At 40.3% G+C, this 17639-nt stretch overlaps 1 long non-coding RNA gene across 1 annotated transcript in view; it reads left to right on the top strand.

Moving 5' to 3' along the window:
- Nucleotides 1-17008, top strand: part of LOC138568952 (uncharacterized) — a 194521-nt gene extending 177513 nt beyond the window's left edge. Inside the window, exon 2 of the long non-coding RNA XR_011303022.1 lies at nucleotides 14050-17008. This is a non-coding gene — a long non-coding RNA (uncharacterized lncRNA). The remainder of the gene's footprint in view (nucleotides 1-14049) is intronic.
- The last annotated feature ends 631 nt before the right edge of the window (nucleotides 17009-17639 follow it).

Consider the following 17639-nt stretch of genomic DNA (forward strand, 5'->3'; position numbering starts at 1 on the left):
ATTACTTATAGCTGGGACAGGGAAAGTCGTAGGCTCGTGCCCTCCTTCTCGTGGGATCGCTTTTCGCAGAGAGCTCTCAACCCCCTCGTGGCCTTCCAGGGCACATTCCTTCTGGGATACGAAATGTTGGCAAAACAAAACAATGAAAGGTCTCTGAATCTCTCCAGCTCTGGCCTTCTTCACCGGTGCCCATGTTAGAATCTATTCCCTATTCCCACATCCATACACTTATTTCCATGTGTCTGGCTCAGGCTACGATTCTGGCTGCAGTGCGAAGCTAGGCCTCAATTTCAATATGGCTGCTACTATGTAAGATGGCATCTAAGTCCCATCGTATTTTAAAGCTAAAGTATACACCACTCTCCCCGCACTATAACCCCTGGCGATACCTCCTGTAGTATAATGTATTGTATTTTGGAGTACAGCGCTCCACTGAATGTGATAACATTATTGCCAGCAATAATGTGGCACATATAGCCAGCCCTATGTTGCTAGCATAACATATGGGTATGCAAATGGAGACAGGCTGCAGGTTTAAAAGTACACCAGAATATATATTTGTTTTCTTTTTTATCTTACTTGAAATGCCTCATTCACAGGAGACTACATTAACTATCTAATTGACTGATTTAATTAACAAATACTGATCACTAGTACTAACTGAATAACATTATAATATAATCTCTATGTGGAAAAGAGGCAGAAATACATGTTCTGAGATTCATTTTTAAACGTGCATTTGGATTTCTTTTTCTTCTCTCTTTGTTCACTGTGTTTGCAGAAAGGAGAATCTGCATGCCAGGAAATTATTTTAGCTACAGTTTCTTACTGTAATAATTGAGCTATTGTGGAAGGAAGGGTAGGGTGACATTGGGCCTCATTACGACCCAGGCGGTAAGGGGTTAACGGCAGCGTTAACAGCGCCGACCCTTACCGCCTGAGTACGAGGTCCCTTAGCGCCATGGCGCTTTTAACAACTGCTTTTAGCAGGTGTTAAAATCCATGGCGCTAAGGGACCATGGAGTTAATTACGCCACCGTAATTTACGGTGGCGTAATTAACGCCTTCCCCACTCCCATTATACCCTATGGGGCAAAAATGGGAATGGGGAAGGGTAAATGGGGATTGGGGACTTACCGCCCCGCCAAGGTCGGAATGGGGCGGTAAGTCCACCAACCACCATGGCGTAAACGTAGTTTACGCCATGGTGGTAAAGTCACGGCCCAGGCGGTAACTTACCGCCTGGGTCGTAATGAGGCCCATAGTCTTTTAATTTGATTGGTGCAAAGTATCTACAGTGGTTCCACGTAAGCAACAGAGGTTTTCTGGAAAAGTCAGACAGAAAAAAGTTGAAATGGCTTTTTGCTGAGCTGCTGACATGGACCATCTGGGACTGGGCTGTGAGGAGGCAATCCCAGTCTCACTTAGCACCGGCTTGAGAACTGCAGATGTCTGTATGTTTTCGCTGTGCACTTCAGGCTTTCAAGATTACGAAGACAAACCTGGGCCCATTCCTCGGAGACGAGCAAAGGGAGGTCGCGAGGGGGACAGACAATTGGTAATTATCCAAGTGAATTGAGGTTTTGTGTGTGGTACGGATGACCTTCTATAAATATCAAGCAGGGAGAGTAGCCAAGGGGATCCCCTGTGTTCAATTGACAAAGTGAAGTTTGTTCTGTCGCTGTAATTTTCTTTTCCTTCTTCTTGTTACAAATAATGTGGAGTGAAGTTCATTTTGTTGCTGTATTTTTGTTCTCTTCCGTTTGTTACAGATAACATGACAGCAAAAAGGGTAAGGTGGTATTTTGAAATGCAACTATTCATAATACAAATGTTATGCACACGAATCGTGTAGAGTGTTTTTGCTTTTGTCTTTTCTTGGTGCATTTAGAATAATATTTTGGGCGAGGGGGAAGCTTTTTAGGTAATGCATGTGTCATGTTTCCCATGCAGATAGAATAATAGCACTAGCAGTGATAAATAGCTATGTGCCTGTTTCACTCAGTGCATGGTGTCTGAGTTGGATTTAATACAATCGACATTGCTGGGCGTACATGAACCAGCAAAGAGGCCATGGAAACATACTTCACTAATGTATATATATTAATGATAATAGCACAGGTTGTTGAGAATGCTATATGTGAAACTGTGGTGTTTCTGAATGTAGGTCCGAGGCCTTTATAGAACACAAGAACAGTCTAAGAATAGGAAGGGTTTTGTGTATATTGGGGCCACAAATAAAACAGAAAAATTATGCTCACTACTAAACCACTAACAATAATGTATACCACTAAATGATCCTATATAATGTAATAAGGAATGGTCACTGAAAGGAAATAAGGCCAAACCCAATCTAAATGCAAGGAGTAGTCATCACCAAATTACCATTATTTTTGGCGGTAAGAAAATACTGCCAGACCCCAAATCTACACAAAATATCCAACATATTTATGGTGCGTTGGAGGCCGGGAAAGTGATCATAGAGCACCTACTGGGCGTGGCAAGTGTGTCTCACACTACCATCTGTACATTAGAGGGAACCCATTTCATAATAGCAGTGTTTCAATAAAAACGAATTTCAGAATGTCTCAAATAGAAGCCATATTCTCAGAACTAGTGCAATATTTAGATGCAAAGTTATATGCACATGGCACATGGTCATCGAATAATGCCACAGAATGGCACGACCGCATTTATGGTGAAGTGCAGAAAGAACCACTAGACAACATTTTTGCAGAAGGCAGCATAATTTAGGTCTGCCTTCTGAGATTATTAAATGCAGCTGATAAACATGCAGAGAAAGATTGTCTGATACGGCTAAGCGCCAAGACCTGGTTTATTTTGAATAGGTCCCTGCGAATGCAAGAAAATGATAATAAGCTGATTAACAGGTTAAAGGATGGGGCAAGTAAAAAGGAGGAAATGTTAAGAGCAGAATTAGAAGGATGTCAAAAAGACATGCGGTTAAAATGTACAGATCTTGATATTCAATTGTCCAAAAGCAAGAAACAGTTTGAGGACAGTGAACAAGAATTGGTACACTTTAAAGCGTTGGTAGACCACATTAGACAAGATAAAGATGAGATTGTTTCCGAAATGCAGACTTACAAAAAGAACATTATGAAAAAGAAAGTGATCTCCAAAATGCAGAACAGGAAATGGTTAAAATGTTTCAAGAAAGAGACAAGAGAAACAAAGAATTCAATGAATGCCAAATGCAAATGTGCGACATGCAGGAGTTAATTAATAAAATGAGTGGTGAAAAAAACTATTTGCAAAATGAGGCAGACAGGCTCCTTAAGAAGTGTAAGGATTTGGAACAGCAAATATGCATCTTCAGGTCCCAGGATAGACGGCAGGGCACCACATTCAATGGAGTTGAGGTGAATTCTATTTCTACCCAAAGAGCTAGTGCTTCAGTGATTGGGCCGGTGACTGAACTTGGTTGCAGCGCCCTTGGGGGATTTGATACACCCATTGGGAGCCACCACCAATCCCATACACCTGGAACCAGGGTTGAATTACCAAGTAGTGCATTTCCATGCATTGCAACAAGTAGCCCCATGAAGATAATGAAATCCATCAAATCCCTGATCAAACCGTTTAAAAATGGAGGGGAATGCTGCATAGAGGATCACTTAGAGGCAGTCCACGACATATTTAAAGCCCTCCAGATACCTAAGGAACAATACAGACAGTATTTTCATTTAACTCTAGATGCTCCCACAGCCAGTATCATAAGGGGATTGAATGAACAGCAGAATACGACATGGGCAGAGTTTGAAAAAGAGATTAGGCATCATTTTTCTCCTTTCCAGTCATTGCAGGAGGCAAAGAAAGTTGCTTACACAATCACTGCTGGGCCTAATACATCCCCTCGCCAGTTTTTACAAGACTTAAAAAGAGCATTTTCTCGCTTTGATGTATCTTTTGACCCCTTTTCTAATGAATTTAAAACTGCCTGCTTCTATGGGCTACAGAAAGACATCATATCACAGATGGTCCATGAATTTGATTGTGACAAGTCCCTTGAGTGGATTGTACACCAAAGCACAAAACTGTATGAAGTACTCTATTGTCAGGGTAGAGAAAGTGATAAAATGAAAGACACTAGGCCAAAAGCTAAAGAACCCTCAGCAACAGTGATGGAAATCAGGTAAGCCAAAATGTCCCTTGAGTCTGCTCAAAGTCCAGGTAAAAATAATTTGACACCTGAACAAAGGGGTAATCAACAAAGGTTGTCACTTCCTGCACCAATGTTTCAATCACATGATCCTAGTAATAGGGAGAGCTACATCCGCCCTAGGTACTTCGGAGATAGGCCCCGGGCAGGCTATCGGCCTGATATGTCAGGTATGAACAATAACCAGAGACACAATCAGGATCAAAGAAATAATGTTCCCTACCAGACAATGTGGACACAGAGCAGATTTGATCCCAATACAATGATATATGGTAATCAGGATAGACCCCGATATGTGGATCGATTTACTGATAATGGGAATCAACATAGGGGTCAGTACCCACAACATGAGAGACAGGACATGAGGCAGAGTATGAATTACGCTCCACGTCAGTAAAATGATTCCCCACCAGGGGACTACAACCAAAGGATGGGTGCACCCCGCTCCCCTCCACATATGAATCAAGAGTTCAGGAACAATCCCAATAGAAATCATTCCCCTGAGAGGTAGCAGAATAGATCCAATCAGGGGGAAAACAACCAATATCGATCTAGGCCACAGAGAGAGGATTCTAGAGAGATGGAAAGATTCCAGTGTCTCGAGGCACAAGTGAAAATGTTAGCCGAGCAAATAGGAAAGCTCTCTACAGCACAAAAACAGTCCTCAAAGGAGGGGGCAGAAGACCATAGCAATGACCGAGTGGTTTCTGAAAAGTGACTGAGTAATTATAATACCTGCAGTGACAAGAAAACAGATTGTTCTGATGTGATTTTCCATAATGACTCTGAGATGTCTAAAGATTCAAAAATAAAGATAGCGGTAAATGAACATGTGACAGAAAGTACAAATACCCTTATGAAAGAAGTTCGGTTTGACCTAGAGCTAAATCAAACATTGGAGATTTGTACAAATAAAAAAGGAAAACCTGAAATTCCAAAGGAACAAAAAGACAGATTTAAGAAAAATGACTCATGAATGGGGAATACCAGTGAACAGGGAGTAAGTGGGGATGCTATAACTCCTTCCCTGGGCAATAAGAACAATAACCAAACACAGGCAAAAAAAAGAAATACTCAAAAGGAGGGCACAGGTCAATCACCTAAAGAATTCTTTGAGCCACATATTTTTGAAGAAGTTAAAAGGACTGGTACCATACTAAATAATCACAAATGCACAGAGTTAGACAATGACAAATTGCCAAGTGATGTTGTTACACATGTTCATTTGGAGGATTGTAATGTGACCTCTGATGATACCTGGATGGATGGGCGAACGGTGGCCACACTCCAAAAAGCCTCTGAACATGGAGAAATGAATAAAGTCTCTCACACAGAAATGGGCAAAAAGGAGGGAAAAATGTCTTTCCATTTAGCAATGTGCTTAGCCAAAAGTGAAAAAGGCCTGAGAAAGGTGAGCCCTGAAATCAGTAAGAATTTGCACTTCTTATGTGTGTTAGAGAAGGTTGAAGACAGGTATTATGCTCCCATCACTGTAGAAGAAAAATGCAATACATTTGCAATGATTGACACTGGCGCACAGGCCACAATTATGTCTAAAGAATTGGTAAAGAGTATTAATGAAGGGAGATCCCCACAGAATCAGATCACAGTGAAGGAAAATGAAGGTCCAGTACATAATTTTAACGGGGAGGAGGTGCCCATTATAGGTGTTACTGAGGTTGACATAAAGATAGGAAAACACAGAATGAAACAGGAGGTATTGATCACATCTATTTGTGAAATTCCATTTCTGATGGGAACAGATTGCCTAAAAAGATTGCCTCCTCTCATAGATTGGGTGAATGGAGTACTGTGGTCCTTGAACAAAAAACCATTGAGACCTAAGAAACTAAAATCACAAAACAGCAATATAAATGAATGTCACACCGTTGCCAAAACAAATGATGCAGTAGAGGTATATCTCCAGAATAGCTGTATACCTAGCGTCACTGTTATCTTGATGTGTCAAGATAAAATGCAGAGTGAAGATGAGAAACAATCTATACAAATATATTTAGACCCAAGGAAAAAATGGCAAACTGCCATAGATGAGCACACATTATGTTTTTATTTAAAAGAAAAGACATGCAAACAGAATACTGCTCCTAAAACAGATACAGAAAAACACATCACCACTCTTGCTGAAATACACATGGAAGATGAGCAACCATGGGTTCACATTGGTATAAATGACTATTCTAAAATAATAAAAGCCACTTTAGCGCTTGAACAGGAAAGAAGCTTTATTAATGAGAAATTGCTGCAAAAATAATGGAGAGGGAGGAGATCCCGAAATTTAGAATTAAAAACCAATATGTCTCTGGTTTGGACAATCCAGACTTTGAAAACCGAATTGCAGGCAGATGCATGCTCAAGATTAGTAGTGGACAAAAGACAATTCACCATAATGTTTGCATAGTGAGTGGGGCACAAAATGACTTTTACATGGGCAATGATATCATGCACAGAATGTGTATGGTGTTAGATTTCCTTAATCAAAAATATATGGTCACGCCTAGGTGGGCCGGCACCTGAATTTGAAGACAAAAGAAGGGCTTATCTTTGCGCACAACTGGTCCCATATGCAATTGAATTACAGCTGAGGAAGGATACTATTATCCCTGCATTCACCAAACAGTTTGCAATAACGCTGAAGTGCAAAAATGGACAGCAGATGAAAGATTCTGATGCATTTGTGTGTTTGAATGAATCCATAAAACAGCAAGCACTGGATTATGAATACATGCCATTGATAGATGTTGATGAAGGGTCTATAAAGATTATGGTGAATAATAAAGGCTGTCAAGATATTAATTTAGAGGAAAATTCTTCATTAGGAATGGCCATACAAAAATCACATTATACTGCAGATCTAAATAATATGGTGATTGGAAATATCCCTGAAAAGTATGTGAATGCCAAGGGTGAGTTGCCAGAATACCTGGATTCGCAGCCCAAAGGAATCTTTAAAATTCATTCTGTGTACCCTTATGATTCAAATGAGACAGTGTGCTGTCATCAAGAGGATTATATAACATTTGACTTAAATGAAAATGAAATAGATAATCTGCCCATTGAAGTGGAAGCTGATATACCAAAATATTTAAAAGTGGCAGCATTACAGAGAGACACAGCCACACATTTCGAAGAAAGCACAGAGATTCCTCCACTGGAAGATTTCCCAGAATTTTCAAAAATGGCAGTGGAGCAAATTTTAGCAGCAGATGCATGCAACAGCGATGAAGATAGACTGAATTGAGGAGAATATTTATGGAGTTTAAAGACGTCTTTGCTAAAGATGCTTATGATTGCGGCCTAACTGATTTACATGTGGCCACGCTACCGGAAGGATGTAGTAGAAGCCCAGTATTTGTGCGCCAGTATAGGTTACCACTGGCATGTTTAGAGTCATTGGCAGAGATAATTAAAAATTTGGAGTCTCGGGGAATCATCAGGCCTATTCATATGATATGATCGTTTATTTATATAGCGCCTATACACAATGTGTTTCAAAGCGCTTCAAGGCAAGGGAGGGAACAAGGGAAAATACAACATTCTTACAGGCCATGAACAGTAAGGATGTGAAATTAACTATCGTACTCGGCCTGACGACATTTCAGATAGTGCAAGAGCTAAGACATAGATAAGGAAGGGAGGGGGAGAGTGGGAAGGAAATGGAAACAGACAGGCGACTACCATACTAGGCCTGACGACATTTCTGGTAGAGCCAGAGAAAAACAAAAGGTGAGGGAGAGGGGTAAAGAAAGGGAGGGGAGGAACAAAACAAGCGACTATCATACTAGGCCTGACGACATTTCAGATAGTGCTGGAGGCGTGGTGGGGAGGAAAAAAACAGTAATGGGAGGGTGGAGGAAACAGACGAGGTTGCTATCATATTAGGTCCAGGGACAATTCTGATAGAGTAAGTGCATAGAAGAAAGTAAGGGGAGGAGATAGGAAAAGGGAGAAAGGAAAGGAGGAGAGAAAAAAGAGTAAGCAGTCAAAAAGAGTGGAGAAGCAAGAGTGGAGAGCGAATACAATTGCAGAAGTCATTAGTAACACATAATGTTGCAAGCCAGGATACAAGATGAAGATGGGAACAGCATCATTCAGGGCCACCATGAGTACAAGATGCAAAGGAAGTCCAGCATGAGAGTTGAGAAAGAGTGAGGCACCGTGAATGAATGAAGTCCATAAAAGTCAAATCCAGCATTGGCCACAAGACAGTGATGGTGAAGGAAGGCACCAGGTGGGCGGGGCTTGCTAAGTGGTGAAAAAGAGCAGCAGGCAGGAAGGTACCAGGTGGGCGAGCTTAGGCCAGGTGACCTAGATCCACTTGCACCTGCTCCCCATCTGCAAAGGAAAAGAAGCTGGAGGGCTCCTTAAGTAGGGAAACAGAGCGGCAAGCAGAAAGGCACCAGGTGGGCGTGGCTTGCTAAGTGGTGAAAAAGAGCGGGAAGCAGGAATGCACCACGTGGGTGGGGCTTGCTAAGTGGTGAAAAAGAGCGGCAAGCAGGAAGGCACCAATTGGGCGAGGCTTCCTAAGTGGTGAAAAAGAGCGGCAGGCAGGAAGGCACCAGGTGGGCGGGGCTTAGGCCAGGTGACCTAGATCCACTTGCACCTGCTCACCATCTGCAAAGGAAAATAGGCTGGAGGGCTCCTTAAGTAGGGAAACAGAGCGGCAAGCAGGAAGGAACCATGTGGGCATGGCTTGCTAAGTGGTGAAAAAGAGCGGGAAGCAGGAAAGCAACAGGTGGGTGGGGCTTGCTAAGTGGTGAAAAAGAGCAGGAAGCAGGAAGGCACCAGGTGGGCGGGGTTTGCTAAGTGGTGAAAAAGAGCAGCAAGCAGGAAGGCACCAGGTGGGCGGGGCTTGCTAAGTGGTGAAAAAGAGCAGCAGACAGGAAGGCACCAGGTGGGCGGGGTTTAGGCCAGGGGACCTAGATCCACTTGCACCTGCTCCCCATCTGCAAAGGAAAAGAAACTGGAGGGCTCCTTAAGTAGGAAAACAGAGCGGCAAGCAGGAAGGCACCAGGTGGGCATGGCTTGCTAAGTGGTGAAAAAGAGCGGCAAGCAGGAAGGCACCAGGTGGGCGGGGCTTGCTAATTGGTGAAAAAGAGCGGCAGGCAGGAAGACACCAGGTGGGCGGGGTTTAGGCCAGGTGACCTAGATCCACCTGCTCCCCATCTGCCGCTAGCACATCCAACACACCTATTTTAGGTGTGTTAAAAGCCAAATGGTCAATGGCGGCTATGTGCAGATTTGAGGGAATTAAATAAAAGAGTGCCAGTATCCAGATGGCCACTGCCATTCATTGATCAAGGCCTGGCTCAGGTGCATGGCTCAAAAGTGTTTACCACGCTAGATCTCACCTCTCAATATTGGCGCGTGCCATTGGCAGAGGATATCCAGAATTTATTTTAATTTTCATTTGATAAGACCCAATATGCATGGGTTAGAGTTCCATTTGGGTATGTCAATAGTGGAAGTGAATTTGGAATATTTTTGAGAAAGGCCATGCCTGATGCAGCAGAAAGGGGAACCATAGTTTATGTGGATGATGTCCTGATAAAAAATGAAAGCTTGAAAAGCCATTTTGATGAATTAAGACATGTTCTTGGTCAATTGCATAAAGCAGACGCCAAAGTATCTTTACAAAAAGCACACTGGTGCAAGAAAAAAGCGAATTTTCTAGGTCATGAAGTGACTGAACATGGACTAAACCCACAAAAGAAGAGAGTAGAGGCCATACAAAAACTAAAAGACCCTAAAAGTGTGAAAAGGGTAAACATTTTAATAGGAATGACGTGCTATAACAGGAAGTTCATTGAAAATTATGCTGAAATTACTCAACCATTGACTAAACTGCTAAAGTTGAATACACCCTGGAAATGGGAAAAAGAGCAGTCTGAGGCAGTGGCTAAATTAAAGTAATGTCTTGTAAAGGCACCATGTTTAGCATACCCCATAAAGGATAGAAATTTCTTTATAGAAATAGGTTTCTCTGAAGATTGTATGTCAGCAGTATTATCACAAAAACATGATTTGAATCACAAAACCATTGCAAGTAAGGCGTTTTCCCAAGTTGAAATTAAATTCAATGAATATGAAAAGGCCCCTTTGACCACTGTGTGGGCGCTACAACATTTCCGCCCCATTGTTCAGGGAGAAAAGGTGATTATTGAGACAAATCATCAACCTTTGCATGTCTCTGTATCTGTCTAGCTCTGTTTGCACTTTCCTGAGCAGGACACTGATTGATTTTCTAGACGTAAGAGTCTACATAAAAAATGGGAATCTACTCACAACGATTTTTTCAAAAGAAACAGACAGAAACAGCCTCTTACACGCGAGAAGTTTCCACCCAAGGAATACAATCTCTAGTATTCCATTAAGTCAATTCCTAAGATACTGCAGAATCATCTCAGAAGAAACTGATTACAGGGATAAGTCCCATGATCTGGCTATCAAATTTGAACAAAGAGGATATGATCCATCGAAAATAGAGGAAAGTGCAAACAGAGTTAGACAGATACAGAGACAGGAGGCTCTCAAACCGAAACAACAGAAGGAATCCGAAAGTCTGGTTTTTGTAACTACTTATTCGAATCAGAGTGCTAAAATCAAGAACATCGTGAAAAAACATTGGAAAATTCTATCATTAGATCCAACATTGGCAGAACTGTTTCCAACGCCACCTCTGTTCGCATATAGCAAAAGCAGATCCATAAAGGACAATCTGACTAAAGCGGATTTCTCAGCCAAAAGAACAATTAAACAGAATTTCAAAGGGACCTTACCATGCAACAATTGCAATAATTGTAATAATTTGATAAAGGGTGAATTCTTGAATCATCCCCACAAAGGATACAAAATTCGGCTACGGCACACAACCACATGCGATTCAAAAAATATCATTTACGGCATCAAATGCCCCTGCGGAATATTTTATGTAGGGATGACAACAAGAAAAGCAAAAACCTGTTGGTCTGAGCATAAGTCTAACATCAGACTTAAAAATGAACGCTCACCGGTAGCACAACACTTCTTGAAAGAGTCCCATTCAATTGCCCAAATCAAATTTATTATCTTGTAACAGGTAATTGTATCAAGGAGAGGCGGTAATCTGGCAAAAACTCTTTTACGACGCGAACTGTATTGGATTGACAAATTGGAATCGATGTACCCGAAAGGTATGAACGTTGATTGGGATATGAGCTGTCATCTGTAAACCAATTGAAATAATACACTTTCAAATGGCATAATTACTATGCCTGACAATTTACAAATATGGATTACCATGTTACAGAAATGCACATTCTGGAATACAGTGCGCCCGTGTTTAACAACTTTCTCTCACCACAATAGAATTAATACAAAACAACGAAACTCGAGATGCGGCAAGACACTACAAAATGGCGCTCTGCAATTGCAAACACTTTGGACCAGACTCAAATTACCCAATGTCCCTAGCGGTCACTAAGTTAACATCATCGTTTTAGTAGAAAGTGAAAAACGCTCACGCGTCCTCATCCGTGACGAAGAAATCAATGAGAAAGTCTCCGACAGGAACAAACAGCGAACCTTGTTTCTCCAGGCTGGAGTTGACATTGGAATGTCTACATCACGATTGCAGCACGAAGGCGAGCACAACAAGCAGCAGTCCGTTCAAGGAAAACAAGTAAGCCGGCAGTACCATACATAGTGCTAATTACACGGCCAGTTATCCTTAAACAGTCTAGTCCAAGAGTTTTGAGATTATTACAATCCGCACTTTCTGTTACTATTTACAGAACGGCGAGGTGGATTATATTTAAAGACAAGTGTGGACAATACTATCATTATCATGTAGATGAAAACGGTAAAGGATTCTCCGTGTCACATGAAAATCTCCACTCTCAATCCACCATCATATGCGAACATGGTGAGCATATTGTGATGCTTTTTAAAAAAAAACAGATGAAATTACCGTGGAGTGGGACCCAGCGCTTTTGTAGAGCGACTTGGTCCCACTCGCGGTTCTTGTACACATAAAACACAAGATTAGTTTTTGAAAAATTCTTTTGCATTTCTCTATTAGGCATCAGTGTCTAACACCTAGAAGATTCCACCAGCCTAGCTGGTCCTATATATCTTGGTTCAGTTACCATTGGCACTGTAAGAACACAGGTCAGTTGTGTTTTCGTTTGATTATTTCACAACCTTTTACAAAACTTAAATAGACACGCTTTAATTAAATTAAATATAAGTCCTATATTTTTATCTTTATTTCAAGTTACAGGAAAAGTAAAGCTTGAAAATTGTACCTGAAGAAGGGCTAGTCCCGAAACGCGTCGTACACTCTGTTTTGTGAAAACTGTAATCTCATGTGTTGTGATTAAGGGAAAACCAATGTTATAAATGTGTTTGTCTATAATGACTGCATATTGCTGAAACCATTGTCTTGTGGAACGCACAAGTTATTTATTTATTTGTTGGAATTTGTACCTGTGATACAAACCATCTTGAAAAAATAGTTGTCTTGAAGTAAAGCAACTTAAATCAAATTAAACAGTATATTTTCTTTAAACATTTATACAATATTTACTGATGTTCATCAGATAAAAGTGTGCCCTGTGTTTGCCCACCAAGTTAATGGTGGACCTTATCTCTAGTTCTCCTGTAAAGAGGTCGAGCAGGGGGAACCGGTATATTTTGAGTGTGCTCTGTTTAATGTCAAAATGGATAGAGTGTATTCCTGCACCAGACTGTAGTGCGCAAACAGCAGCTACATTACTGGTGAATCATATATTTTCAAGATTTGGGTTACCAGAAAGAATAGAATCAGACAGAGGATGTCATTTCACAAGCGCTCTAATGAGTAAGATATGGCAAATACTGGGAGTAAAAAGAAAATTACACATTGCATATAGACCCGCTTATTCTGGGGAAGTTAAACGCTGTAATAGGTCTGTTGTGGATATATTAAAGAAGTTTATAGCAGAGGCAGGTTCCAACTGGGATTTACGTTTACTTTTGATTTTGATGGCAATCAGATCAACTCCTGCCAAGGCAACAGGTATTAGCCCTCATGAAGTTTTGACAGGTAGGAAAATGGTGTTGCTGCAACACCTACTATACAGAACACATGCGCAGACACTTGTAAGCGAATCTACAGTTCATGAATACATGGATGAGCTGAGGAAGCATTTACAACATGCATTTGCTTTTGTGCAGCGGAATCTAGAAAGGGCTGCTCACAGTGCAAAGTCATATTATGATAAAAAGACATCAGTGAAAGAATATTGTGTGGGGGATCAGGTGTATACATTTCATTTTGGAAAAGGTAAACAGAAAAATTCTAAATTTCTGGCATCCCGGCAGGGGCCATTTCGAATTATAGATAAGATATCTCCCGTGGTGTACAAAATTTTGAAAACTGAAGGTGAAACAGTAACAGAACAGTTTGTTCACCTAAATCAAATTAACCCCTGGCACCCAAACATGAGGTAAAGAGGCTTGAGCGTTTAGAAACAGATAACGCCCCTTAAATACATGAAAGAGGATACATGAGTCTATTCATAGAACAACGACAGAGAAATAAAAATAGAAGTGATTGTTGTAATAGAATGGATGTGAACAAAAAGACTATATGTGATCATTAAAAGAGGGTTGAAGCTAGTTATATTTTTACAAAGTTGAAATATGTTGAATGATCAATGATGCTTTATGTATGTTTGTTTTCTCTATAACATGTGCTTGATTTCAGAAGGCGAAAAGGAAAAGGGCGAAATGTTTTACAAAGCACATGGATATATTTTTTTTTTTATAAAAGGGTGAAATTAGTATTGTGCTATATACTTAATTTGTTTCTTTTCTATTTGATTTAGAATACTAACAAATCTTTGGTCGGAGGTCACGGGACTGGAGGACGGGAGGATGAAGTCCTGGAATCCACGAGGATGAATTCCGGAAAAGCCCCAGGGAGGGGCGAAGACCAAATCTACAAAACAAGTAGCATTAATGATGACGCCAACGATATTGTTGTTGATCATGATAATCAGAGGGAATTTCAAAACATTGGAAGCGCAAGTTGTCATTGAGCCCGGACCAGCATCTGGCATTGCGGTAGAAGAAGCGCCAGGATTCATTATGAGTGATAGAAGGATGATTTTCCAGAACATTTATATACCCTTGAATTCTAATGTTTTGATGGAAAAACATTTTAATAATACTGGAATTAATGCTGAGCAGACTAAAGAGTGGCTAGAACTAAGGAAAGAGGACGCCAAGCAGTCGATAAGAGATATGTTGATGCAATTAGAGAAAACATTTGTGAATTCAGCAGACATAAAGAAAAGAAGAGGAAAAAGAGGAGCAGTAATGCTTGCGGTCTCATTGGTGATGTCTATAGTTGGAGCCATAATAGGTACCACGATGTCAACAGCCAATGCCATTTAAGTAGGGACGATGAGTACTAAAGCACAACAACTGAGTATCGACTTAGAAATGATACAAAAAACTTTAGATGGAATTAGGGGGGATTGGATGAACAAGTAAGGTTTATAAATGAAACTGCGATCGTATTGAATGAACGAGCAGATGTTATTCAACTGACAGCTAAGTTAATTATTAAGCATGACCGAACATTAAATGAGATCCTGAATATAATGAATCCTGTTGATAGACTGTTGATGAATTACATGAGGGAAGTTCAAACTGCAATTTCACAATTGGTTCGAGGACATATACCATTGTATTTTGTTTCACAAGATATTATTCAACAAATGATAGAAAGGTTGACCAGGCTGGAGATTGATGTGGTACAAGTGAAAATTGCATTTGAAATGGGCAATGCAATGCCCTTATATGTGGATTTGGAAAGGATGGAAATAGGGTTTTTATTATGCATCCCATACATAGCTCCTGAACTCATTTATCAAACTAAGTGGGTGCACAATGTGGGATTTTGGCAAGAAGACAAGTTTATCAAGATCAAGACTCCAGAAGTGGTGGCATTTCAGTCATGGGAGCCTGAGGTTTACTTGATCCCAAATTTGGAAACCGTGTAAAATTTAAAGAACAAAATTACACGTGTCCGGGTAAACTATTTATTCCTGATGCTACAGATGCTATTTGTGGTTTGATATCTGACCCAAATATATCAGAAGGATGTGAAGTAGTTATTAGCAATATGGGGGGTGAAGAGTTGGCACAAGCTAAAATGGTCAAAGGTAAATGGTTGGTCAGAACCTGTATGAAGAATCTGACAATAGTACATTTAAATCATGGAACATTTGTTGTCAAACAGGTGAAATATAATGTGTTTTACTTACAGGTTCCAAAGGACACAATTGTTTCAATTGGAGGTTTAACATTGTTTCATATTACAAATGATAGTTGGGAATGCCAAGTAGAAAATATTGATTTTTTTCAAAGGGATGCATTTCCAATAGACCCGGATGTGGAATTCTTATGGAATCATGAAGAAAAATATGTTGTGAAAATGAATTTGAGAAAAAACAATATCACAGTTAGTAACCTGGGTATAATAGAAGTGGAAAAGTTTAATTGGGGAACCTGGGGGGAACAGCTGTTCTGGTGCTAATAATGGAAGGATGATTAATTGTTTTGTCCGTAAAGGTGAAGATGTTGCTCATGATATTAGCTACAACAGGGAATGAAAGATACCCCAATACGCATATATTTTAAAAGAAGAAAAGGAGCGTGTTTTGAGTTTCTTCCAATTGTGGCTTGGAGCACTGCCAAATTCTCAGAAAAGGAGGGATAATGTAGTATAATTTATTGTATTTTGGAGTACAGCGCTCCTCTGAATGTGATAACATTATTGACAGCAATAAGGTGGCACATATAGCCAGCCCTATGTTTCTAGCGTAACATATGGGTATGCAAATGGAGACAGGAAGGTTTAAAAGTACACCAGAATATATATTTCTTTTCTTTTTTTCTCTTACTTGAAATGCCTCATTCACAGGAGACTACATAAACTATCTAATTGACTGACTTAATTAACAAATACTGATCAATAGTACTAACTCAATAACATTATAATGTAATCTCTATGTGGAAAAGAGGCAGAAATACATGTTCTGACATTCATTTTTAAATGTGCATTTGGATTTTTTTTTTCTTCTCTCTTTGTTCACTGTGTTTGCAGAAAGAAGAATCTGCATACCAGGAAATGATTTTAGCTACAGTTTCTTACTGTAAGAATTGAGCTATTGTGAAAGGAAGGGTAGGGTGGACGGTCTTTAATTTGATTGGTGCAAAGTATCTACAGTGGTTCCACGTAAGCAACAGAAATTTACTGGAAAAGTCTGACAGAAAAAAGCTGAGATGGCTTTTTGCTGAGCTGCTGATACGGACCATCTGGGACTGGGCTGTGAGGAGGCATTCCCAGTCTCACTTAGCACCGGCTTGAGAATTGCAGATGTCTGCATGTTTTCGCTGTGCACTTCAGGCTTTCAAGATTACGAAGACAACCCTGGGCTCATTCCTCGGAGGCGAGCAAAGGGAGGTCGCGTGGGGGACAGAAAATGGTTAATTATCCAAGTGAATTGAGGTTTTTTGTGCTTTACGGATGACCTTCTATAAATATCAGGCAGGGAGAGTAGCCAAGGGAATCCCCTGTGTTCAATTGACAAAGTGAAGTTTGTACTGTCGCTGTACATTTTTTTCCTTCTTCTTGTTACAAATAATGTGGAGCGAAGTTTGTTTTGTTGCTGTATTTTTTTTCTCTTCTGTTTGTTACAGATAACATGACAGCAAAAAGGGTAAGGTGGTATTTTGAAATGCAACTGTTTATAATACAAATGTATTGCACACGAATCATGTAGAGTGTTTTTGCTTTTGTCTTTTCTTGGTGCATTTAGAATAATATTTCGGGAGAGGGGGAAGATTTTTAGGTAATGCATGTGTCATGTTTCCATGCAGATAGAATAATAGCACTAGCAATGATAAATAGCTGTGTGCGTGTTTCCACTCAGTACTTGGTGTCTGAGTTGGATTTAATACAATAGACATTGCTGGGCGTACATGAACCAGTGAAGAGGCCATGGAAACATAGTTCACTAATGTATATAAATTAATGATAATAGCACAGGTTGTTGAGAATGCTATATGTGAAACTGTGGTGTTTCTGAATGTAGGTCCGAGGCCTCTATAGATCACAAGACCAGTCTAAGAATAAGAAGGGTTTTGTGTATATTGGGGCCACAAATATAACAGAAAAATTATGCTCACTACTAAACTACCAACAATAATGTATACCACTAAATGATCCTATATAATGTAATAAGGAATGGTCACTGAAAGGAAATAAGGCCAAACCCAATCTAAATGCAAGGAGTAGTCATCACCAAATTACCATTATTTTTGGCGGTGAGAAAATACCGCCAGACCCCAAATCTACACAAAATATCCAACACTCCCTCCCCCTTGTAACCTCCCAGAGCCCCTA

The sequence above is a fragment of the Ambystoma mexicanum genome, chromosome 2q, assembly GCF_040938575.1.
Source record: "Ambystoma mexicanum isolate Mex_15411 chromosome 2q, UKY_AmexF1_1, whole genome shotgun sequence".
In the NCBI taxonomy this organism is placed as follows: domain Eukaryota; kingdom Metazoa; phylum Chordata; class Amphibia; order Caudata; family Ambystomatidae; genus Ambystoma; species Ambystoma mexicanum.